This window comes from Rattus norvegicus, chromosome 3 (genome assembly GCF_021556685.1).
Source record: "Rattus norvegicus strain SHRSP/BbbUtx chromosome 3, alternate assembly SHRSP_T2T, whole genome shotgun sequence".
Taxonomy (NCBI): domain Eukaryota; kingdom Metazoa; phylum Chordata; class Mammalia; order Rodentia; family Muridae; genus Rattus; species Rattus norvegicus.
In genome coordinates this window covers 28,354,513-28,378,339 of record NC_141536.1, presented here as the reverse complement: position 1 = coordinate 28,378,339, position 23,827 = coordinate 28,354,513, and the positions used below count along the sequence as shown (strand labels likewise).

Sequence of the window (23,827 nt, the reverse complement as noted above, 5' to 3'; positions counted from 1 at the left end):
TTCTCCCTCCTTTTCCTTCCTTTTCAGAACTCTTGTGGAACTAGAACATTCTCTTTGCTTAAGCACCAGGAACAGGTTGGCCAGGACCTCCCTTTTCTGCACAGGATGCTAAGGCCTGTTTTGATCTGTAGATTGTAGAGGTCTTGGCAGAATCAGGATGCTGTGTGTGATACCATCTTCTAGATTCAGACTCATCACACTGCCCTTGAGATACTGAAATGTAGATTCTTGGGCTATTACCATCTGTAACATTTTTGAGTTTCAGCTTTTCATATGCGTCAGAAACTCTAGGACATTCAGAATTTATCCAGTCATGACTTACAACCCTTTCCTGGCTAGCCTCTAATTAGGTTTGAATTATTTTGTCCATTTTGAATGGTGGCTAACTATTTTCAAGTGTTTGACTTTCTGCCCTACGGCCTCTCCATTTTGATAAGGCTTTTTTTGATCAGGTGTTCATTATACATTTCTGTAATGTTGTCATTTCCTGTTTTGCACACTGTGTTTACCTTATGTGTGTGGATATCTCATAGCAAGTTATTAATATTGGTTAAATACACATCCATTCTAATAGTAAGTCTTGATGAGTGTTGGGGGACAATGTTCATAGAAAATTTATAATACATTTAAGAAGTTTAGAGATTTTATTGCCAATGTTAATACTTGGAGGCTTTGTGTTTTAAATTATAAACATTCCTATGAAAAGTGATTTCCGTCATCTTAGAGACATTTACTTAAGGTGCAGAAATTCATGATGCCGAATTGTAAGGCATTGCACATTTCAGTATATTTTCAGTTTGATGAATATATATATATATACATATATATATATAATTTTATATTTCTTACACATAGAAATTTTATGGCACTATAAAGAAGTGAGTTTAATGACCCCATTTTTGTTCATTAGTAATTATATACTAAAGACTAAATTCTCATTACAAGGCCCTTAAATTACTGCCTATAAAAAGAGAGACCTCTTTGATTTTGTTCTCCATACAATTCTAGTTATTGTATTGAGGGAAGTCATCAAACTCTTTAGTAGTCTAAACCTTTAATTTGGTTTTAGAACAGCAGTCATATATTGAACTCTCAAATTGCCATGTCTTTAACAAGTAATGCAAACACTCTGTATTAAAAAGGTAATGACCATAACTTCTCTTGGAGGCTTTTTTGTACTAATTTTTAAAAGAGGACATTTGAGATAAATATTCCACAAAAGCCAAAATCTCATACATTTAATGATGGTCGAGGTATGGGTATGTGTAGAAGGGAAAGATGGCCGTTTTTCTAGTGGTGTCTTTAAGTGGACAATTTACCAATTATGTTGAGGTAAACATTTTACAACTCTAAGGAAAACTTCAATTATCTGAATGAAATGAAGTATGTAAAATTGACTCAGATAAGTGGGGGGACTCTTACTTTAAATGATGCATGTTAAGAGATATGACCTCAATTTTCACCCCCCTTTATGTTTGTCATTCCCTTTTACATTATTGCATTGTGATTCTTTTTGGTCACAATAGGAATCATTGATGGGAGGAAGTAGTGTTGAGCTGTGGGTTTTTTTTTTTTTAATATCTTTTTCCCCAAATCTGGAATGATGTTCTGTGACATTAGTGATTGTTTATCTCTGGCCTATACTGCCTTATGTTTTAGTGATATTCCAGAACCTTTCATTTTGTTAGCTTCCTCACAAACATGTATGGACTCTGAGAATATGATTTGAATAAAATTAAACCACATTCCTCTCTAATCTACAGATGCTTATACTTTTCAAAAGTTGGGTTTTCACCAAGTAGATTGAGCTGGATAAACCTTTAATCTAACTCTCTTTTTTTTCTTTTCTTTTCTTTTCTTTTTTTCAGAGCTGGGGACCGAACCCAGGGCCTTGTGCTTACTAGGCAAGAGCTCTACCACTGAGCCAAATCCCCAACCCTTTAATCTAACTCTTTAACAGCTATTTTGTAGTGTAAATGCTTAGAACTGAAACCAAGGGCATGACTCTTGACCTTTGTAGATTCTAACTTGAAATGGAAATTTTTCTGATTGATTAGGGTTTAAGAAAATGATTTCTATTGCAGATGACTTAGGTTTTCAGTACTTTTGACTTTGAAAGCTATTGTGTAATTTGTACATGGCCTCTGTAGCTGTGATGACCTTACCTTTGAAATGTCTTCTTTTTAATGTAAACAGATCACATAAATGACATATGTAAGTCAATTTACTTCACTATTTAGTTTTGCTATAGATGATCTCCTTTACTTGAAGCATGTGAGAACATACCCATTTTCAACATGTACCTTTTCATTTGTTGGAGTTGGGGATTTAGCTCAGTGGTAGAGCGCTTGCCTAGCAAGCGCAAGGCCCTGGGTTCGGTCTCCGAAAAAAAGAAAAAAAAAGTCATTTGTTGATTTTTAAGATGCAGTTTGAGTCATATCTTGATTGATTTGGGCAGAGTGTGGTATCAGCAAGTGCTGTATCAACTTTGTGAGCAATTGCTGAGTCACTGAGGCTTTCTTTAGTAGATCTGCGTGTATGAGCAAAGATTTTGGGCTTAGCAGTCAGTTGAGACTGATTTTGAATTTTGTGCGATATAAGCATAGGTCTTGGGAGGAAGGTAGGTATTTAAACATGTATGAATTTCAGTTTCCTCATGTTGAAATGGAGATGATATCACGTGGCACTTAAAAATGATCTTTGATGCATTAATTTATGATCATATTTAAATAGTATAGATTAATACACTAATTAATATGCTATTTAAATAGAAGATATAGGTAATCAAATAAAAACCTTTTCAAATAGAGATCTGGTTCAGTTGACTTTACAAAAGCATGAATTATCAATCTGTTTATGTATACATAATATACTGATATATGCTATAAAGGGGCAGAATATATTGTTCTTATAGTTTAGATGTCTCCTAAAGGACTTGGTTTCTAAAGTGGTGTGATTAACAGGGTCTCTTAGAAAGGTAGGGCCTAATATTGCAAGGTATTCAAGGATACTGGGGGGAATCATGAAACACTAGGCACATAATTTCTGTGTCCTGGCTTGAGATGCATTACCTCCAGCTTGCTCTTTCACTATGATATGCTTCCCTTTCCAGAAGTATTCATGTATAGTAAAGATAAGTTATCAAGACTTAATGTTAGATATGCATAATGTTAGATATGTGACTTCAAACAAACGACTTCTGCTTCTAATCTGGATTTCTTCATCTATGGCATAGCAGCTAATGAGTAGATATCTAAGAGGATTAAATGAGATATTTTTATACGCAGACTCAATGCTGATTGCTGTTATTTGTATTACTATTAAATTCCAGACACATGAGAGCATTTTGAATTAAAAGCAAAATTGTAAATACAGATACTTGGTACACCACTTGAATAGGGATATTTACTATGGATTTGGAGATGTCACCTAATCATTTATAGCTTTCTGTGTTTGCTTAAGATAGTAGTTCTCAAGCTGGGCAGAAGTGCCTAGTCTAGCACTTGGAGGGAGAGGCCAGTGAATCTTGGAGTTCAAGGCCAGCCTTGTCTTCAGAGTGGTTCCAGGATAGCTAGGGCTACACCGAGAAACTCTGTCTTGGGAAGCAAGCAAACAAGGAAGCAGAAAGCGACAGTAGTTCTCAGAATATGTTATATCTAGTTGTTAGTAGGTGGGGTGCTCAAAATTAAGACTATTATCATAGTAATAAAACTTCTTGCCTTTTTGTCTTGTAATGTGCAAATCTGTGAATATCTTCTTAGAAATTAAATGCTAGTGATGTCATGCTATGCTACTAATTGTATATGTCTCATGTGACATATGTATTTAAAAACACTGAAAACATCAAATATTCAGCCATCTTCACTTCAGAAGGTACTTGTGGGAGAAGTAACAATGAGATTTTTAAAATTTTAACTTATTATTATTAGTCTTTCTTTTAATATTCCCTGAGATTAAATTGGAAGGATGCAAAAGCACTTCTGATTTATATGCTGTAGTATATATTGCTTGTCTAAAGGAAAAAAAAGCACTCGTTCTTTTTTCTGAGTTATTAGTAAAGCTAGCCACATTTTTTTTTTTAAATATGAAACACTGGTTCTACTTTAAAGAGTGACTAGAAAAGAAACTATGGTGATTTAGACTTAGTCATTTGTCAGCCATTTTCTTGAAAATAAAGAAGAGGATTTGTCACTTGAAGGGCAAAAACTGTTAAGGTTTGTCCCCAAAGATAAAAATCTAAATTTTTATATGAAAATTAAAATTTTAGAAAACCTTTGTTACCTGCTATGTTCTTATCAGCTTTTCAGTATTTGAACAATCCTTCTAGCAACACAGTGATACTGATGGATGTTTGCTGCTATATAATGAATTATGACAAGATTTGTATCAGTAGACCAATAGTTTTAAAATGAGAACTGTTACAAGAAAGGTTGAAAGAGCCTCTCAAAAAGCAAGTAAAATAATACAAAAAAGTGCTTGTGTTAGGATCCACATTGTAACCAGCCCTTAAGAAACTCCTGTTTTGCTAAGTTTTGGTATAGTATCATAAAGATTATCTATTATTATATGGATAAGTTATTAGTATTAACATATTTTTCTTACTGTATTTTGTGAAGCCATTTTTTACGTAGCTTAGTCTAAACTATATTTCACAGCAGAATCAGTGTAGAAGCAGATATGAGAATCCTCTTGTCTTCTCACAAGCTAAACAATGATATTTGAAAGACCTATATCATCATTACTTTCTTATTAAGCTTTTGTATTTTGAGAAGTGTTTTTACAAAATGTAAAATTTATTTTAAATATTACATATCTTACTAGATTTATGGTGATTTAGCAAATAGTTTCTAATACAACAAATATTGATAATTTTAATGCATAAAGTATTTTGGGGTGATCTAACAATTTTTAAGAATACAAAAGGAGTTTAGACACTAAGAAATTTGAGAACTCTTTATGTTAATTAAGGTCAATGAATGGTGTCTTACATATTTAGTCTTTTCAGGATTTTTTTAAATATGTGCTACATGAAAGTAGTTTATTGTCTTAATTTTAAGGCTGTATATTATTGGACTTTTGTGTCACTTTAGAAATAGGCAAGGTTCTTGCATGTCTTCAAAGATTTATATTTTCTGGATTGGTCCCAGCCAAGTAACTACTTTAAGTTGAGATAGTAGTAATTTCAGATAACCTCTTCTTCCTCTTCTTCCCTGATGCCTTGTGTGTCATTGTGAGCTTTGATGTGAGTTTATGTTCAAAGGGACACAGATGATATGGGCCTCCTTGGAAGGTGGACATAGCATTTGGGTAAAGTAGACATAGACGCTTGGATCAGCTGTCAGTAGTGGAGAGGAAAGAAATGGAGTATGTATTCTTCTGAGACAGATCCTAAAACAAGTGAGAGATATTTCAAGGTGAGTATTCTTAGGTGAGGAAGACAGTGATATGTATAGATTTTGATTTTATTATACTCTTATATTTGGTGTTTGTATGAACTGTGCTGAAGCACAGAAGAGCAGGCAATTTGTGAAGGCTAAATTGGTAGGCCACAAGTTTGAAGGTTCAAAGAAAATAGTTAAGAGGAATCACTGAGACTGGGAGAAGTTGAAATATTCAGGTTGTAAAGGAATCCAAAGATAGTCACATGTCAGAGCGGTTGTTAGAGCATGTTGGAAGTGACAGCATGCTTGTTCAGCTCTGAAAATAGGAGCGATCTCCATTACAGAGGGTACAGAGTAAACGTCCAGAATAGGAGAGCGTCGGCATGGAAGAGGCCAGTGTTGGAGACTTGAAGCTGAGCTGTTTGTTCCTGCCCAAGGTCCTTTGATTCAACCTGTGCCAAGGGGAAGAGCAAAGGGAGTGTAGCTGTCTACCTACATTGGAGGGAGATATTGAGTGGTGGGACGTGAGACAGGGAAACAGTTGATTTATTATTGTCATTCATCTGAGGTTATTAATACAGCAGACCGTTGATATCACAATTTCTAAACCAAAAGCTTCCCTAGGCTAAGAGTTGGTAGACTTCTCTCTTTAAACGACCCAGATGGCAAATATTTTGGGCTGGTATTTTGTGGCTGTTTTTGGTACGAAAACAGCTGTACATAAGTAGTTAAGGAACATTGATCATCGTTTAGTAGGTGTTATTTATAGAGACTGAAATCTGACTCCATGTTGTTTTCACATGTCACACGATATAAGTTAATTTTACTAATTATTTAAAAATATAAAGCCCATTTTAGGTTATACCTATATAAGAAGCAGTGCTGATTTTCTTCTTGTGTTCTAGCTTGCTGACCTCTGTTTTAGGAAGTAAGTGTCTTATCAATTATGATGAAGAGAGCTTGGCAGTACTGAAAGAGATGCTCTCTAGGACAGCGCTGTTAGTGATAATGTCTTGTAGGTGACACTAATGATAAAAATCCATTTAAGTATTTAGATGTGACATCTGCAGCAGGTTCTAATCGTTCAGTTATGAGACAGACTGGAAACTTGACAAGGATTGTCACCTACTGTGCAGAGACAGGCAAAATCCATTACAGAAATCGTCTGGGTGAGCTGCCTGATACACCGTTTGACAAAGACGGTGAAAGAGAAGTTTGCCACATCCTTGGGGTGACTAGCTGGGAGTGTGGCACAAGTATAGATTAAGCTGTGTATTTCCAAAAACTTTATGACTACATAAAAATAAAAGTGAAAAAAATGGGTAGTGGTGATTAGTTTAGTTGAAGTAAATTTGATCTTCATTTGCGGATTGTAAACTACATTATCTTTCTGTGATGATATGTAGTGATTGCCTTGGTAATCTGACTTTAACGTAGTTATTACTTTTTAGGATCGAGCTAAAGGGAAATGCAATGAAGAATGACAACTGTGTACCAGACTAGGTTAGTTTGAGCTCTATAATGTTTTTATTTATTTTTTTAATACATTTTAGATCAAAATATAATTGCATTACTTCTCCCTTTTCTGTTTTTCTTCCAGATTCTTTCAGATCTCTTCCTTCTAACCTCTCCTATCTATGGCTTCCCAACTCTCAAATTAATAGTTTCTTTTTTTGATTATTACTGACATACATACATATATATATATATATATATATATATATATGCACACACAGATACATAAATACAACCTACTGAGTCTGTTTGTGTTGTTTTGTGTGACCACTTCGTGTTGACTAATCAATTAGGGTCTCATCCCTTGGAGAGGCTAACTTTCCCTCTCTCAGCAGTATTTCTTGTTAAGTAGTTCTTTGTCTCAGGGATGGACTGACCTATTGAAAAATTTCCTCTTTCACGTTAGCATGTTTATTGGTATTATCATGGTTTGGGTCTCGTTTATGTAGCCATTTTTAGAAGAGACTGTTTCACAGCAAACTTCCGAGTGTTCTGGCTCTTAAAATCTTCCCAGCCCCTCTTTTGCAGGACTGGTGATGTCTGGGTTTCATGCATTTGCATTGTGTCCAGTTGCGGCTTTCCATTTACTTTAAAGAAAGGTTTCAAAGCTCTGACCCACAGGTCTTCCTGTCTGAAAGAAATGGAGGGGTGGAAATGGAGAAGAGCCTGAGGAAAAGAAGGTCCAGTGACAAAGTGGGATCCAGCTCAAGTTAAGGGCCCACAACCTGACACCATTACTGAGCGAGGCTACATGACTGCTCTCCAAAAGACCCAACAAGCAGCTGAAAGAGTCAGATGCAGATATGTGCAGCCAACCAATGGACAGAAGCTGCTGACCCCTCTGGTTGAATTAGGGAAAAGCTGGAGGAAGCTGAGGAGGAGGGCGACCCTGTAGGAGGACCAGCAGTCTCAATTAACCTGGACCCTGAGATCTCTCAGACACTGAAACACCAAGCAGGCAGCATACACCAGCTGAGATGAGGCCCCCGACATGTGGACAGCAGAGGACTCCTGGGTCTGTGTTCAGTCAGAGAAGATGCATCTAACCCTCAAGAGACTGGAGGCCCCAGGGAATTTAGAGGTCTGGTGGGGTGGGGACATCCTTGTGGAGACACCGGGGCAGGGCAGGAGGTATGGGATGTGGAACTCTCAGGGGTGGGGATGAGGGGGTGGGGTGGGGGTTGGGTGGATCGGGAGGGGGAATAAAATCTGGAGTATAAAAATAAATAAAAAAATTTAGAGGGGGGGAGATAGGGCAAGGGAGGGAAAGAGGGAGAAGGAGGGGAGGGGAGAGGGAGAGGAAGAGAGGAAGAGAGAAGAGGGGGTTTGATGAGAGGTGGTAGCTACACTAATCTGTCACATAAGGATTACATTTAGAATGTAGTAAGGAATTGTGCTGGTCTAGCTAAGTGGTGGCCGTGAATGGTTGTCAGATTCTGTGACTCACATATGCTGCAGTGGCAGAGCTGGGTCATGTGGGAGCTTCGTTTTTGGTTTCTGAGGATTCTCCATACTTCCAGAGTGGCTGCGCCTCTTTGCCTGTCCATCAACACCGACCAAGGGTTCCTCCTTTTCATTGCCACACCAGTGTCCTCAGTCCTTTCCTTGATCTCAGCAGTTCTGACTGGCTAAGATCTGAAAGGTGTTTTAATTTGCATTTCTCTAATTGCTAACCCTTTTTGAGGAGTTTCTTAGAGCTTTATTTCTTCTGTTGAGAACTTTGTTTAGATCCCTATCTATTTTTGGTTGGGTCATTTGTTTCCTTGCTGCTTTGGTCTCTGTATATTAATCCTCTGACAGATAAATAGCCAACAAATTCTCTTCCATTCTGTGGCTTTCCTCTTCACTCAATCCATCTTTTCCTCATCGGTATAGAAGCTGTTTAGTTTCATGAGCGCACCCCCTCACTCCTGCCTTCCTTGTCAATTCCTGAGTAAATTGGATTCCTAGTCAGAGAGGTCTGCCCTACACCCAAATCTTGTAGGAAACTGACCATGTTTTTGTTTTTGTTGTTGTTTGTTTGTTTGTTTTTTAAGCAGTTTTAGGTTTTAGTGTTTGAGGTTTCACATGGTTATAATTTTTGTTCAGGGTAATAGATGCAGGTCTCATTTCATTCTTCTGCATGTGAACTTACAGTTTCCCCAGCACCATTTCTTAAAGATGCTGTCTTTTCTCCAATAAGCACACCAGTTTTCTCAGGTAAAGTGTACTTGAGAATCTTGAGAGTGCGTCGTCATGTAACTCACTTAAACCTGTATTTGTATTTGCAAAAAGCTACGTAGAAGGGGTTTGTTTTTCCTCAATGACAATATCTCTGAACTGTGGCAGGACTGGTTTGGGTCTGAGCCAGTTAGAGTCCCAGCCCAGAGAGAAGTGGACCCATGCCCCATTTCTAACCCTGAAGCCATCTCCTTTTGATAAGCACTAGCAAATGAGAATCTAGGTTTCTCCAACAGAGTCTCCCTGGGGACACAGACCACTCTCAAGGACAGGCCACTTGCCAAGCAGTCGCCAGCCAACACACAGAGGAGTTAGTGGCAGTTTTGCACATTCTCTGTTTCATAAGATTTTGACAGGGCATTTTTCTTTTTAACTGTATAGGTCCTTTCTGTATATGTTATAGCTTCCAGTGTTGTATTTCTATGGGATTCCTGTATATGTGAACAGGTCTCTGCATCTATATGTGCTTCTTATGGTTTTTCTTTGGTTCTTTTTATTCTGTTTTTTGTCTGATCACCATTTGATTTTGTTTTATATTATTATTATTATTATTGTTATTATTATTATTATTATTATTATTATTATTATTATTATTACTATCCTTTAGAGCCATGCTTGTTTTCTAAGGAGAGACAGGAAGGGTATGGATGGTAATGGAAGGAGGGGGAGATTGTAATCAGAATATAGTATATGAAAAGAAATCTATTTTCTTTTTTTAATCTTTTTTAAAGATTTATTTATTTTATGTATGTGAGGGCATCAGATCCCGTTACAGATGGTTGTGAGCCACCATGTGGTTGTTGGGAATTGAACTCAGGACCGCTGGAAGAGCCTTTTAGCCACTGAACTAACTTTCCAGCCCCCAAGAAATCTATTTTCAATGAAAGAAAAATGACAAAAAAGCCTCAAGTAGACTCATAACTAGAGAAACTTCCTGTGCTGTATTTGTGTCCTTAAAGCAGTTCTAGCCATAAATTCTTTCAGACCCTTTAACTAAATTTACTTGAAATGATTTAGCTATCAAGTATAAGTTGGAATAAATGTAGACTATAGTTATATATAGAGACTAGTCTATAGATAATGTAGTCTATTTATCTATCTAATCTATATCTATATCTATACACTATAGTTATTGTTAATTTACTTGTCCATATTGAAATTGAGAATCAGATCATAAAAGTGAAAAACAAAAACCCAGTTTACTGTAGAATAGGTGGTACCATTTTACTGGAGAATGTAGTTGTATAAAGTAAGTTGTATTAATTTTGGAGGTGATACGTAAGCCTTTAACTGATTTGTTGAATATAATCAAAAGAAGAAACTTGAGGTGTTCAAAACTAATCTTTTGGCTAGGTCTATAGCTCAGAAGTAGAGTTTTCTTAACATTCATGAGGCCCTGGAGTCAAAAACAACAAAGCAAATTAATTTTGTATGGTCAGTCAGAGCAATATAAAAGCTTATTTCCCCTCGTTCTTCTATGTTGAATTCTCAGGAACTGCTTTCTAAGGAGACAAAATAGGAGATTTGGAATACATTGAGAAACGATGAATTCTATTCACTTTTGTCTCTTTGTGTGTGTGCGTGTGTGTGTGTGTGTGTGTGTGTGTGTGTGTGTTGGGGGTGGGTGGGGTGTTATACATGTATGTGGGTGTGCATGCTTGTATGTATGCAGGTGGAGATTTGTGATTTTCGTTGGCTGCTGTTGTCTGTCACTCTCTGGCTCAGTGTTTTGAGACAGGTTTTCTCACTGACTTGAAGCTTACTGCAGGTTTGGAAGGAGTGTTAACCTGCCTCAGGCCAGTGAGATCCTGGCATCCATCCTACTTGTCTCCCAGTAGTAGATGTAAGTATGCTGCCTAGTGTTCTACCTGGCTCTTTTAATTTACATAGGTGCTGAGAATCTGAATTTCTCTTAGCTTTGTGGCTGATACAAGGTGTTCAGCTTAACTCCTCCTCATTCTCACTACCTCGTAGCCCAGAAACTGTAGACCTATTGATGGATTGAGACCTCTGAAACTGTAAGGCCAAATCAATCTTTCTTCTTTTTGACTTCTGTTATGTATTTAATAGTCACAATAGAAATGTCTGACTGACTTCTGGTAGAATGTTCACTAAAGTTATTTCAAATGAGACATTAAGTAAGATATCGTACCTAAGTTATTTTCAGGTCAGTCTATAGCCTTTAAAGCAGTAGTGTCTCAATTTCCTGATGAGGATGTTAGAAGCAAAGTAATACATCTGTGTAGCCTTCAAGTGAGAAGTTACATCCTTTACAGCTAGAGATGTATCCTGTGTAAAAGTATTTTTTGGTGTGATGATTGATAAGTAAAGAAATAAAAGAAAATCAGCCTTCAGTATGAGTTAAATTTTAAGATTTAACAGCTTTTAACACAAGTGACATCTTGTTGGTGTAGAATGATGTTGAAATCACCTTAAGAAGCAGTAATGATACAATGGCAGTTAGTGTATCTGAACTTTAGAACCCAGCAATTTACTGAATTGTCCTTGGTATCAGTATAATATTGTTTAGCCCCGTGTGTAGGTCATTCTGTGACAGAAAATGCCTACACAAGAGTGTGATAATGAGCCATTATAGAAATGGATGCACATTGTAAGCTGAATTGGATGAACTCCAAGTAGAATGTGTAGAAAATGTACTTGAAGGAAAGGACTATGTTGAAAGAACCAGCAAAAGAAAATAAAAGCATGTACTCCATTTGGTTCAGTTGATTGATTTCCTGGTTTAATAAGGTTTTGGTTTTGTTAAGCAAAGTGTTAGTGAGCACTTAGAACAGAGCACGTGAGACATTTCACTAGGCATTTCATGAAAGGCAAGGATGCTTTGTGACATTTTTGTCTTTAGGGAGCATCTGTTTCAGTGTAAATAGTTGAAGTTCATCTGTAGCAGAGTGACACAGGTGTGCTACATGTTGATGTGCCAGTAGTGGGAGAGACTGGTATATGCCATTGAGGTTCTCAGGGTACACCATATGGAGGAGACCACGTTTCAGATGGATGTTCGAAGGAGAGAAGATAGGTGGGAGACAAGGCCTTGTATTTTAGCATGAGGGATAGAGTATATCTGGGAAGAGGTAGTGTTGGTTCACATGGAATGGCTGAAGCTTAGAAAACTCTTCTGACCATTAGTTAAGGACACACCCACAGTTTAATTACAGTAGTGGTTTTGATGCTTTTATATGTCATTTGTGTATTTCTTTGTTAATGTCTGTCTTTTAATGAGATACAGTGTGCATTATTTAGTTGGAAACACTACTCACTTAAAAACCTGGATGCTATAAGCATCAAGACTAAAGTTCTCAGTCTAATTATAGTGCCCATTCTTCTCTTTGCTGTTAGTTTTTGCCGCCTTAACTAAAAGTAGGACCTGGGAAGAGGTAACCCCAGTTGAGGAATTTTTGTCAGATTGGCCTGTGGGCAAGCCTATCTGTGTGGACTTTTTGTTGTTGTTGTGTTTTGATTAATGATTGATGTGGAATGGCCTAGACTTCTATAAGAGATGCCATCCCTGGGTTATATAAGAAAACAAGTTGAGCAAGCCATGGAGCCAAGCCCAGTAAACAACATTCCTCCGTGGTCTCTGCTTCAATTCCTATCTACAGGTTCCTGCTTGAGTTCCTGTCGTGGCTTCCTGTAATGATGGGCTGTATCTTGCTAAGCTAAACCCTTTTCTTCTCAAGTTGTTCCTGGCTGGTGTTTTATCACAACAGAAAACAAACTGGTAATTCTCTTTGATTGGAAACAGTAAATATGGAGAAGCCATTTTAAAACAATTTTGAACATATTGTCCTAAGAAGTATTAGGCAGTACAATTAGTTTAATAACAAGTGATTCTTTTCTTTTTTCTTTTTCTTAAAGTGCCCTAGAATAAGAATGAGTATACTGATGCTAGTTGTCATCTTTAAATATCTATAGCTTCAGGAATGTGTCTGTTCACATTAGTATAGCAAATGTATACCATAGCAATCCACATTGAAGTGCCTAGCAGACCTGTGTGGAGTTTTGTAAATTAGAACACACACAATCCATTGGTTTTGGTGCTGAGTCCTTGATATATTAACTTTAAGTATGGAATATTTTCTAAAAGTTAAACCCATACACACAAGAGTATACATACACATAATTTTTAGTGATTAGTTTAAAAATATTAGTAACTATAATTCCATGAAGTATTTTTTAAAGGAGTGTGATTCTTTTATTAATGAGTATTATTTATAAACATGAATGACATTCAAAAGGAGCTGGCTTACTACGCCTGCAGAGGACTTGGGCTTGGCTCCCAATACTCACCCGGGAGCTCACAAACAGTGATAACTACAGTTCAAGGGGACCTGAAGCTTGTTTTTAGCCTCTGGAGATGCTTGCACACAGGTGGTGCATATGCATTTATGTGAGCATATTCTCATACACATTAAAGAAGGGAATTCATTATGTTTTCAGACATGTATGTAAACTACCTTGATAGTATCCATTATCTAATTACCCATACTTACTTTGCTCCCATTGATCCCCTCTTATTCCTAAATGCTCCTCTTAGTGCACTACTAATTTTGATTCAGAATGTGAGAGAAAGCATGATATACTTGTCTTTCTTACCTGGATTACTTTTCATATGATGATCTCTATCTAAGTCTGGCTTTAAACTGGTCTTTCTATGCTCTGCTCCATTCTTTTTTTTTTCTTTTCTTTTTCTTTTTTTCGGAGTTGGGGACCGAACCCAGGGCCTTGCGCTTGCTAGGCAAGCGCTCTACCACTGAGCTAAATCCCCAACCCCTGCTCCATTCTTTTTGGGCATAGAATGTTTGCTATTGTGTATTTTGATATGTAAGTTATTTTTGGATTGAAGAGACTCTCTACTTACACTTATGGGTACTTTTGAAGTTAGATTGAATGTATTTTGCATTACGAGATGGCCATGAGCCTGTAGAGACAAGGGGTAGAAGATATTGCTTGAAAGCTTCATGTCAAATTAAACAGGGGTGGACTTGTGATTGTCGATATTATCAAATTGTCAGAATTTAGGTAATTGTTAAAGCAAACTTGTGAATGTACCTATAAAGCCTTTTTTGGGATGTGTGTGGTTGGAGACATGATCTCACTATGTAGCTCTGGCTGTCCTGGAACTTACCTAATAGACCAGGCTGACCTCAAAGAATTCACAGGAATCTGCCCACCTTTATCTCCTAAGAGCGCTAGGATCACTCTTAGGTGATCCATATTTCTTATGCCACATTTCTATGAAAGCACTTCTAATTTAGTTAATTGAGATGGAAATACCCTAAATGTGGGTGGAATCATGGTATGGGGTTGTAGAGTACATGGAAAGGAGAAAGTATCTTTCTACTTTTTTTGTTGAGCATGAAAATAATTTATTTTACTTTCATTCATTTTAATATTTTACTTGGAAATAATTGAAAAATACAGAAAAGTTGTAAGACCAGATAGTAACCATAGGCTCTTTCCCTAGCCACGCTCTTGCCTTCTACCTTTCTGCCTCCATCTATATATACTTGAGCCATATCAAAGTAATGCATGTTACATATTACCATGATGGATGCAGTATAACCATTTTTTCACACTCCTGCTGCTATGCCATTTCTGCTGCTCCTACTCCCCTCCATGATGAACTGTGCCCTTCAACTGGGAGATAAAATAAACTCTTAAGTTATTTTTGTCAGGTATTTTCTCACAATAGCATGCACAGCAACTAATACAATATATTAGTCTATTATTATTATTATTATTATTATTATTATTATTATTATTATTATAGCTTATTGGTTGTAGCTTTATTAAAGGAAAGTGAGAAAAGCTCCTGAGAGTCAGAGGAGTGCCAAGAGAGTAATTATCATATTTTTGCTTTTTCGAGTAAGTTTCTTACGGTTCTATATTGGATTTGATTTACTAATTTCCATGAGAAGTATCAAGTGTTTTCCCCCTGACATTTGTTCATGGTTTATGGCCTTTTAAGTTGAGACTGAGCCTTATCCTGTGGCTCTGGCTGGCCTGGGACTGTAGCTCACCATTTAGCCTGCAGGCCTGGAAATCACAGCAATCTTGCCTTAGCCTCTCAGGTCCTGAGATGATAGATAACCAGTGTCCCCACCTGATTCCCTCCCCTCCCCTCCTCTCCCATCTCCTCCCCTCCCCTCTCCTTTCCTCTCCTCCCCCTTCTCTTTTTCTCCACATTTCCCATCCTTGTGGGTTTTTTCTTTTGCTTTATGTAAATGCAGGTAAAGCATGCACATAGCTGCCCTTTCCATTTCCTTCTCTGTGAAGTAGTTGTTAGGATTGGCAATGCTAATGGTCACTTGTGCTTCTCCTTCCACAGTGGCCTTGTGGCTCTTGAATGAAGTATACATGCTCTCAGCACACTAAAACATCTGTAATGGCGACTTCTAGCTTCCCGATGCTGTACAGCAAGAACTTGTGGAAACAAGTGGGCAGCATTTATGTTGTTTTCTACTTACTTCCATAACCAAATATTGGACACCAGGGACTGGACCTTCCGTCTTGCCATACCCTTGTGTCAGTTTTTTTTTGGGAGTTACAGTTAATTTTTCACTTAATTTTCTGTCTGGCTTTTACAGGATGAGCTTCTTAGTCCTCTTTTTGGCGTTTTTTAACTCATAGGAGGTCTAGGCAGGAATAAATACCTAGTAGGAGGTGCCAGCTACTGTGCTGGGAAAGAGGTTCCCTTTGTTCTTTTGATGATACTTATTCTGACCACTTTTAACCACCTCATACTGCTACTTGGTCCAAGCCATTGTCACCTTTTATTTGGGTTATCATATTAGTCTCCTGATTGTTCTAACCTGATACCCAGTGCTAGGTAGTCTAGTTTCTGTGCAGAAACCAGTGTAATTGCTAAGGTATAATTAAAATCCTGTGATTCAAAACTCTAGTTGTTAAGTATAGGTGCTTACAAACTCCTCTATGTCTTTCCCTCATTGCAATCCTCTTTGTTCCTTCCTTCCTTCCTTCCTTCCTTCCTTCCTTCCTTCCTTCCTTCCTTCCTTCCTTCCTTCCTTTTCCTTTATTCTGTCTTATTTACTACTCTGCGTCCACACTTAGTACTCATAATTTTTTGAGCAGATTTTCTGGGAGGGTTTTGTATTTGCTGTACTGTGTGCATATTCTCTCTCTCTCTCTCTCTCTCTCTCTCTCTCTCTCTCACCCCCTCCCTCCCTCCTTCCCTCCTTCCCCCTTCTTTGTTCCTTCCTTTTCCTTTCTTTCTCTTCCTTTTGTCTACTTCCTTTCTATTTGTTTACTCTCTTTTTTTTTTTTCCTGCTTCCTTGGGATAGTAGTCTCACTGTGTAGCCCAGCTGTACTTGAACTGTCTTCCTCCATTAGCCTTCTGAATGCTGGGGTTATAGGCTTATGCCACTCTGCCTGGCTCTCTTGGGTCTTGGTAGGTCAAATCTCTCTTAGAACCTTCTTTGGGCATCTCAGGTAAAATGTGCCTCTTTTCCAACTGCTTTATTTTTCTTCTTAGTACTTTCCCAAACTGATATACTGTATATTTCTCTTTATAATTTTGCAGTTTGTCATTTTTTGTTAGAAAGAAAGCTTTGAAGTACAGGACCCCCCCCCCCCCCTTTTTAATTTGTTTTTGAGTAGGGTTTCTTGATAGTCTTGGCTGTCCTGGAATTCCGTAGATCAGGCCGTCCTCAAACTTAGAGATCCTACTGCCTCTGCCTCTCAGTTGCTGGGATTTAAGGTGTGGGCCGCCACCGTCTGGCTGAGAAGTTTTATTATTTTACTACTCGACCATCTTTAAACTTAGACTCTTTCCCTACAGGTGGACATTTCATGTTGAACTTGGTAAATAAACAAAAGACAATAGGAGACTAATTTCATAGGGTTACACCTGTTATAAACCTCAGTTTTGATTGGAAACTTTTGGAAATGATACGTCATAAAATGAATGCATTTGTTTAAGTTATAAGTTAATGTATTTTGACCAAAACATGTTCTTACAGTTCTTACTGTTCTCCAGTCAAGGTGTAGAGCATTTTCTCCTTTTGAAGATAAATTTATTTATTTTAAAATTAGCATACAGAATGATCAGCTTTATTATGACATTTGCTATTGTTTGTCCTGCTCCCCACCCCTTGCCTTCCTTTATGCATTTCCACCCTTGTAGCTTCATCTCTGATAGTGTTACGCTTGTTGTTTCTCCTTCCCCTATGCCTCAGTGCTTCTTCCTCACTGTTCTTCCCAATTTCATAATCCCTACATATTGGAATGGATGCTCTTACTGAACCTGGAGCTACTGATTTGGCTGTGGTTCCTCACTGTTCTTCCCAATTTCATAATCCCTACATATTGGAATGGATGCTCTTACTGAACCTGGAGCTACTGATTTGGCTGTGTAGGTAGCCAGTACGTCCCAAGGATCCTCTGGGACTCCTCAGTGTTGGTATTACAGGTGGGCCATTCTGACTGCCTTTGTTACATGGGTGGTGGGCCTGTGAACTTTCTTTCATGCCTGTATAGCAAGGACTTTACCTAACAGCCATTTCTTCAGATCCCCTAAATGCATACTTTTGCCATCTTTGTCAATAAGTAGGTGGCTGGACCTGAACAAGTTTATTTCTGGGTTCCTTATCTGTTCTATTGGCCTGCATGTCTGTTTTGTGCCAGTGCCATGCTCTCTTTGTCTGTAGTCTCTAGCATTATTTAACACCAGGTGTTGTAATACTTCTAGTAGTAGTCCTTTTCAATAGAATTGTTTTGATGATTCATGGTCTTCTTTATTTCCATAGGGATTTTTAAATGTTTTCCTAGTTCTGTGAAGAATGACATTGGAATTTTGATGAATAAGGAATCAAATTTGTAGATTAACTTTGATAGCATAGCCATTTTTCACAAGATTAATTAGCCAATTCAGAAAAATGGAAAGTCTTTCCATCATTGTCTTTAGTTTCTCTTTTCAGTGCCTTGGAATTTTTCATTATAGAGGTCATTCATTTCTTTGGTTTATTTTCTTGGGGATACTTTTACTATTAACATTATCGTCATTATTATTATTTAGAACTCTTGTGAATGGGATGTTTTTCAAATTTCATTTTCAGCAAATTTGTTACATATGAGAATTTTATATGTTGATTTTGTATCCCGTAACTTTACTGAAAGGGCTTACTAGAGCTAAAGAACTTTCTGAGTAGGGTTTGTCGAGTATAAAAATCATGTAATCTGTAAGTAGGAAAAAATTGGCTTCTTTCTTATTTTTATATACTTTTTAGCCTTTTCTTATTGTTCTAGTTAAGATTTCAAGGATTATGTAGCCTAATAGTAGTCAGAGAGACATCCTTTTTCCTTTCTAGATATTAGAGGAGATCTTCTCCATTCCCCTGTGTAGTGTAAAGTGGCTTGCCATACAGTTTCTATTACTTTGAAGTATTTCCCCCTTGATCCTAATTTTTCTAGAACTTTTATCAGGAAGGTGTGCTGGAGTTTGTAAATGTCTTTTCTGTATCTGTCAAGATGGTTATATTACTTTTGTCCTTAGGTTTATTATATGTCTTGTTGCATTTATTGATTGCTATATGTTAAATAGAACCTGTGCCCATGGGATGAAATCTACTTGGTCATAATAAAGGATCTTCCTACTGTGTCCTTGAATTTGGTTTGTAAATATTCTCTTGAACTAATTAACCAACTGCCTTCCTGATTATATCCTGATTATAGTTTATCCACCTTTACTCCTCCCAGTTTCTTCTCACTTTTCCTCTCCTCTGGATCTGCCCTCTTTCTGTGTTTTCATTAGAAAAAAGAGGCTTCCAAGAGATAACCAAACATGACAAAATAAAACAGTAAGATGAAGTAAAAATGATCAAGTTGAAATTGGACATGGCAGCCCAACAGGAAGTAAAGCAGCTTTCTTCCATAGATGACCCATGGTTCTAGCATGCCTGACATTCAGAAGTTTACATTTTAGGTAGTTTATTATTATTATTATTATTATTATTATTATTATTATTATTATTATCTTCTTCTTCCTCCTCCTCCTCTTCTTCTTTTCCTCTTCCTCCTCTTCCTCCTCTTCCTCCTCTTCCTCTTCTTTTTATTTTTCTCCAGCAGCTTTATATAGCATCCTTTCAGTGCTTCTCTGTAGGAACAATGACCCTGCTATACATTACCTCAGTTAGTGTGTGGAAGTGTGCTTTAAGCTCTAGTCTTATCTCCTCTATGTCAAACCAGTGCTGCCTTCTTAGACCATAGGTGCCTCAGCCTTTGTGTACTGACCCTGGGAAGCACTTTCAAAGATGACTGTTTTTGAGTGGGGGGAACTTCTTTAGTGGGGCATTCTCAGTTTAGATTTTCTCCCTTTCAACTGATTGATGTTTTTACAAGATAGAACCTTCCAGTGGTGAAATCTTGCCATCAGGACACTTCTGTTATCTCTGTGTAGAGTACCAAGCTTCTCTTTACTGACCCTGATCTCTAATTTTAGCAGCTTATGAACTGGTCTTGTCTATAGTTTTTTCAGTAAGCCATAGCTGTGCCACACCCTAAATCTGATCTTATCTTGAAATTTCCTTCTATAAAAACAAAAACAAAAATCCTAGTCCATTACTTCAAATCAAATGTCCCTCATATTCTCAAGACACAGACAGAATATATCTTTGTCAGAATATAACATGAATGGCTTCCAGCCCAGTTCTTTTGAATTTTTGCTCCCCTCTCAAACCCTGCAAGTTCTACTACCTCTACTACCCACAAGTTCTCAGTGTCCTTCTTAAAACTGTCACCGGAGTGGTGCATTAATCTCTGTTTACAGTGTTTATGGTCTTTTCTAACCCAAAGGTCCAAATGCTTCCATATTTCTCCATTTCTTCCTAAGGCCCAAGACCCATCTGGTCAAGTTTATCATAGTAGCAGCCCCACATTTTGGTACCAGTTTTTGGTATTAGCTGATTTCTGTGTTATCGGGATGGAGGTCATGCCAAAAGCACCTTAAAGAAGGGGGATTTATATTGCCTTACATTTGCTGTCCATACAGTCCCTAAGGGCTTAGAGTATGGTGGGAGAAGCAGGATGGAGCTGGTCACGTTGCATCCATAATCAGCTAGTAGGTGGACATGAAGGTTTAGCTCAGTTCCTCCATTTTATTTGGTCAATCAGTTGGTGGAGGTCTTCCTACATTGGTTTATGTAATCCCTCATAGACATGCTCCGAAGTTAGTCTCTACTGTGATACTGGGTCCTGTTGAGAGTCAATAGAAGCCGTCATAATAGGTTGTATAAATTTTTTCTATTTCTTGTATGATTTATAGCTTTCTGGAGCTTAACTTTTCAAAGTATTATCTGACAAGCTTTCAGATTTCATTGGTGTTTGCTGTAGCATTCCTATTCATCTTTAATTCTATTAAGTTTTCTCTTTCTTTGGGCCTATCAGTCTTGTTAATTTTTGTATCAATGAAGCAAGTCTTTGATACTATACTTTGTTCTTTTTGTTGTTTATATTTGTGTGTGTGTGTGTGTGTGTGTGTATGTGTGTGTATGTGTGTGTGTATGTGTGTATGTATGTATGTATGTATGTATGTATGTATGTATGTGTGTGTCATGCACATGTGCAGTTGCTTGAAGAGGCCAGAAGAGGGCATTGGATCCCCCCGGAGCTGGAATTAGGTGGTTATGACCTGTGAGATATGAGTGCTAGGAACTGACCTCTGGTTTTCTGAAAAGGCCTCAATCATTTCTTTAAAATTTTGTTAAAAATTTCCATATAATATATTTTGATAATATTCTTCCCTTCCTCAATTTGTTCTGGATACTTCCCCTTTCCTACCCACCCAACTTCATATTCTTTCTCTGGAAACATAACACAAAACAAAAAACCTTCCACCAAACCAAAACAAACAAAAAAAAAGCACATAAAACATAAAGTCTATTTTGTGTTTGTTAAGTAATTCTGAGCACGAGGCCTGTGTTTGATATGCCCAGTATCACTGCATTGGAGAAGTGACATTTTCCCTCACTCAGCCACTGTCAATCACAAATATCTTCTTGGTTGTGGGTGGGGTTTAATGTCCACCTTTTTTCTTCACTGACAGCAAGCACTCTTAATGCTGAGCCATCCTTCTAGTCATCTTTATTTATTGATTTTTATATCAGCATACAAAGCTTTATATACCATTATGGCAATTTCAAGTAGAATATATTTTATTGAATCTCTTTTTTTCTTGTCTCCTGTATTCCTGCCTATTTCCCTTTGTCTCTCTTTCTCCTCCCCCTTTGCTCTGCATCTCCTTTTACCTTCTATGGTGTCTGTGGTGGTTTTGTCAATTTGATACAAATTAGAATCAAATGGAAAGAGAATCTCAATGAAGAAATGTATGTATTAGTCTGTATCAGTGAGAATAGTCTGTCTTTGGTGGGTGGTTACCTTATGGTAAGTGAAGTCCTAGCCTAAGACTTCTCTTAGTTAGGGTCGTAGATGGTAGAGAGCATGAGGTGAGCAATAGAATGCATTCATTCATTCATGGCTCCCTGCTTTTGCGTGTGCTTATGATGTGACTGTTTTGAGCTCTTTCCTCTTCGGCTTTCCCATTAGCATAGACTTTAATATGGAATTGTCGGCAATAAGTTTGTTCTGTTTCTATTTCAGTCATTCACGATATTTTGCTATGGAAGTATGAACTATGACTTATATGCATATGTATGTGTATTTATAATGTCAAATTTTGATTTCATTAGATGCAGAAACATACAGCTGGAGAACATACTTTAAAACAAGCGATTAAAGCAGTTAATGTTGGTGCACTTGATCTTTTTCCCTTGTGGCTTTTAATATCCCTTCTTTGTCCTGTAAATTTAGTGTTTTATTATGTGCTGTGGGAGTTTATTTTCTGGTCCTGTCTGTTTGGTGTTCTGTATGCCTCGTACCTTGATAGGCATCTCCGTAGATTTGGGAATTGTTCCTCTATGAATCGTTGAAAATATTTCCTGTTCTATTGACCTTGGTTTCTTCTTTTTCTATACTAGTGGTTTTCATCCTTCCTAATGCTGTGACCCTTTAATAAACTTCCTCATGTTGTGGTGCCCCCCTAAATACTTTTCACTGCTACTTCATAACTGATTTTTGCTACTGTTATGACTCTTAAATGTAAATATCTGTATTTTCTGATGGTCTTAGATTCCAAAGTGGTCATGACCCATGGGTTGAAGACCACCATTCTATACCTTTTATTTGTAGGTTTGGTCTTTTCATTAATGTCCCATGTTTTTTGGATGTTTGTTCTTGAGGAAGTGTTTACACTTAGCATGCTCTTTGATTGAGGGGTGCGTTTCTTCTCCCTTGTCTTTAAGATTTGGTAGTCTGCTCCCACTTCATTCAGTCTGTTGTTGAGGCTTTCCTCCAAGCTTTCTGTTTGACTTCCGGAGCTTTTTATTTCAAGTTTGATTTCAGTTTGGCTTTTCTTGTGAGATTCTATGTCCTTATTAAATTCTCTTTTTCTATTTTGGATTCTTTTTATTATTTTATTCAGCTGTGATTTTGGATTCACTCAGACATTTGTTCGTATCCTCTGAGCCCTCATTCAGTGTCTTTACAGTCCTCCTTTGAGGTCCTTGTCCTGTCTATCAGCGGAGTTACCTTTCTTCGAACATTATGATAGGAGTGCTGTCTTGGTTATCCACAGTGTCTGGGTTTCTGTGTTGGGATCTAAACATCTGGAGCTAGGCTATTTGTAATGTCTCTTACTGTGGAAACCTGGCTTTGCCTTTTTTTTGGATGGATCTTTGTTCGCTGTTACCCCCTTATGTTGTGGAACTAGCTGGATGGTTGTCTTTCAGTCTTAAGGTCTCTCAGGGTTCCAGGTTTATATCCCCCTTATCCACTGTTGGTACAGTGGATTAGTTGACTGATTTTAGGGATCAGGTGGGGGTGGGTGAGAGGGAGTGGGAGGGGACTGGTTCTGGAGATCTCTGACTCTAGTTGTGGCCTCCATTTGGTGCTGAGTCCAGCAGTGGGTAGCTGATTGCTGGGCAATAGGGTTATCTGGCTCTGGAAGCTTCTACCATAAGTTCCAGTTTGAATCCTAGGATTGGACTCCAAGCAGTCCCAGATCAGCCAGGTGCGTTGGGTCAATGAGGGGTGATTGGGGAAGCTTGGCCTTGGCCACTGGCTCTAGTGGTGGCCAATTTGAGTTCCTGCCTCCATGTAGTTTTCAAGTCCAGCTGAAGGGGGGTGATGCGACTTTAAGATCCTCACTAAAGTTCTATTTTGGACACCATTATGTTTTTATTATTGACAAGCTCTCACTGGGTAGCCCTGATTAGTCAAGAAACTTATGCAGCCCAGGCTAGTCTCGAACTTTTATGTTAGAGTTCTGAGAGTACGAGAGTACAGAGCTTGTTCAATGAGTCTGTGATCCCAGCAGGGAAGTTAAGGCAGGAGAACTGTGAATTGGAGTCTAGCCTGTGCTATAATGAGACACTGTCTAAAATAAAATATAAAATGTCAGGTCTCTCTCAATGCATTGCAAGTAAAAATTAATGTTAAGTGAATTATAAATTTAAGTTCAAGAAGTAAAATTAAAACTTTTGAAAGAAAGCTTTTTATTGGGTTAAATTTTATTATAGGATACCTATCTCAAAAGTTACAATGCAAGAAAAAGAAATAAGGTAACTTCAATCAGAATAAAAAACTTTAGACCTCAAAAGAATGTCATAAAGGAGAAAAT

The 23,827-nt window shown here is 37.6% G+C and overlaps 1 protein-coding gene across 46 annotated transcripts in view; it reads left to right on the top strand.

Moving 5' to 3' along the window:
• Positions 1 to 23,827, top strand: part of Qtman (queuosine-tRNA mannosyltransferase) — a 390,738-nt gene that overhangs the window by 4,927 nt on the left and 361,984 nt on the right. For 16 of the 46 annotated variants that reach the window (XM_087653016.1, XM_087653032.1, XM_087653015.1 and 13 more), the window contains one exon: positions 6,833 to 6,884. The gene's annotated coding sequence lies outside the window, so the exon portion shown is untranslated. 46 annotated transcript variants of the gene reach the window in all.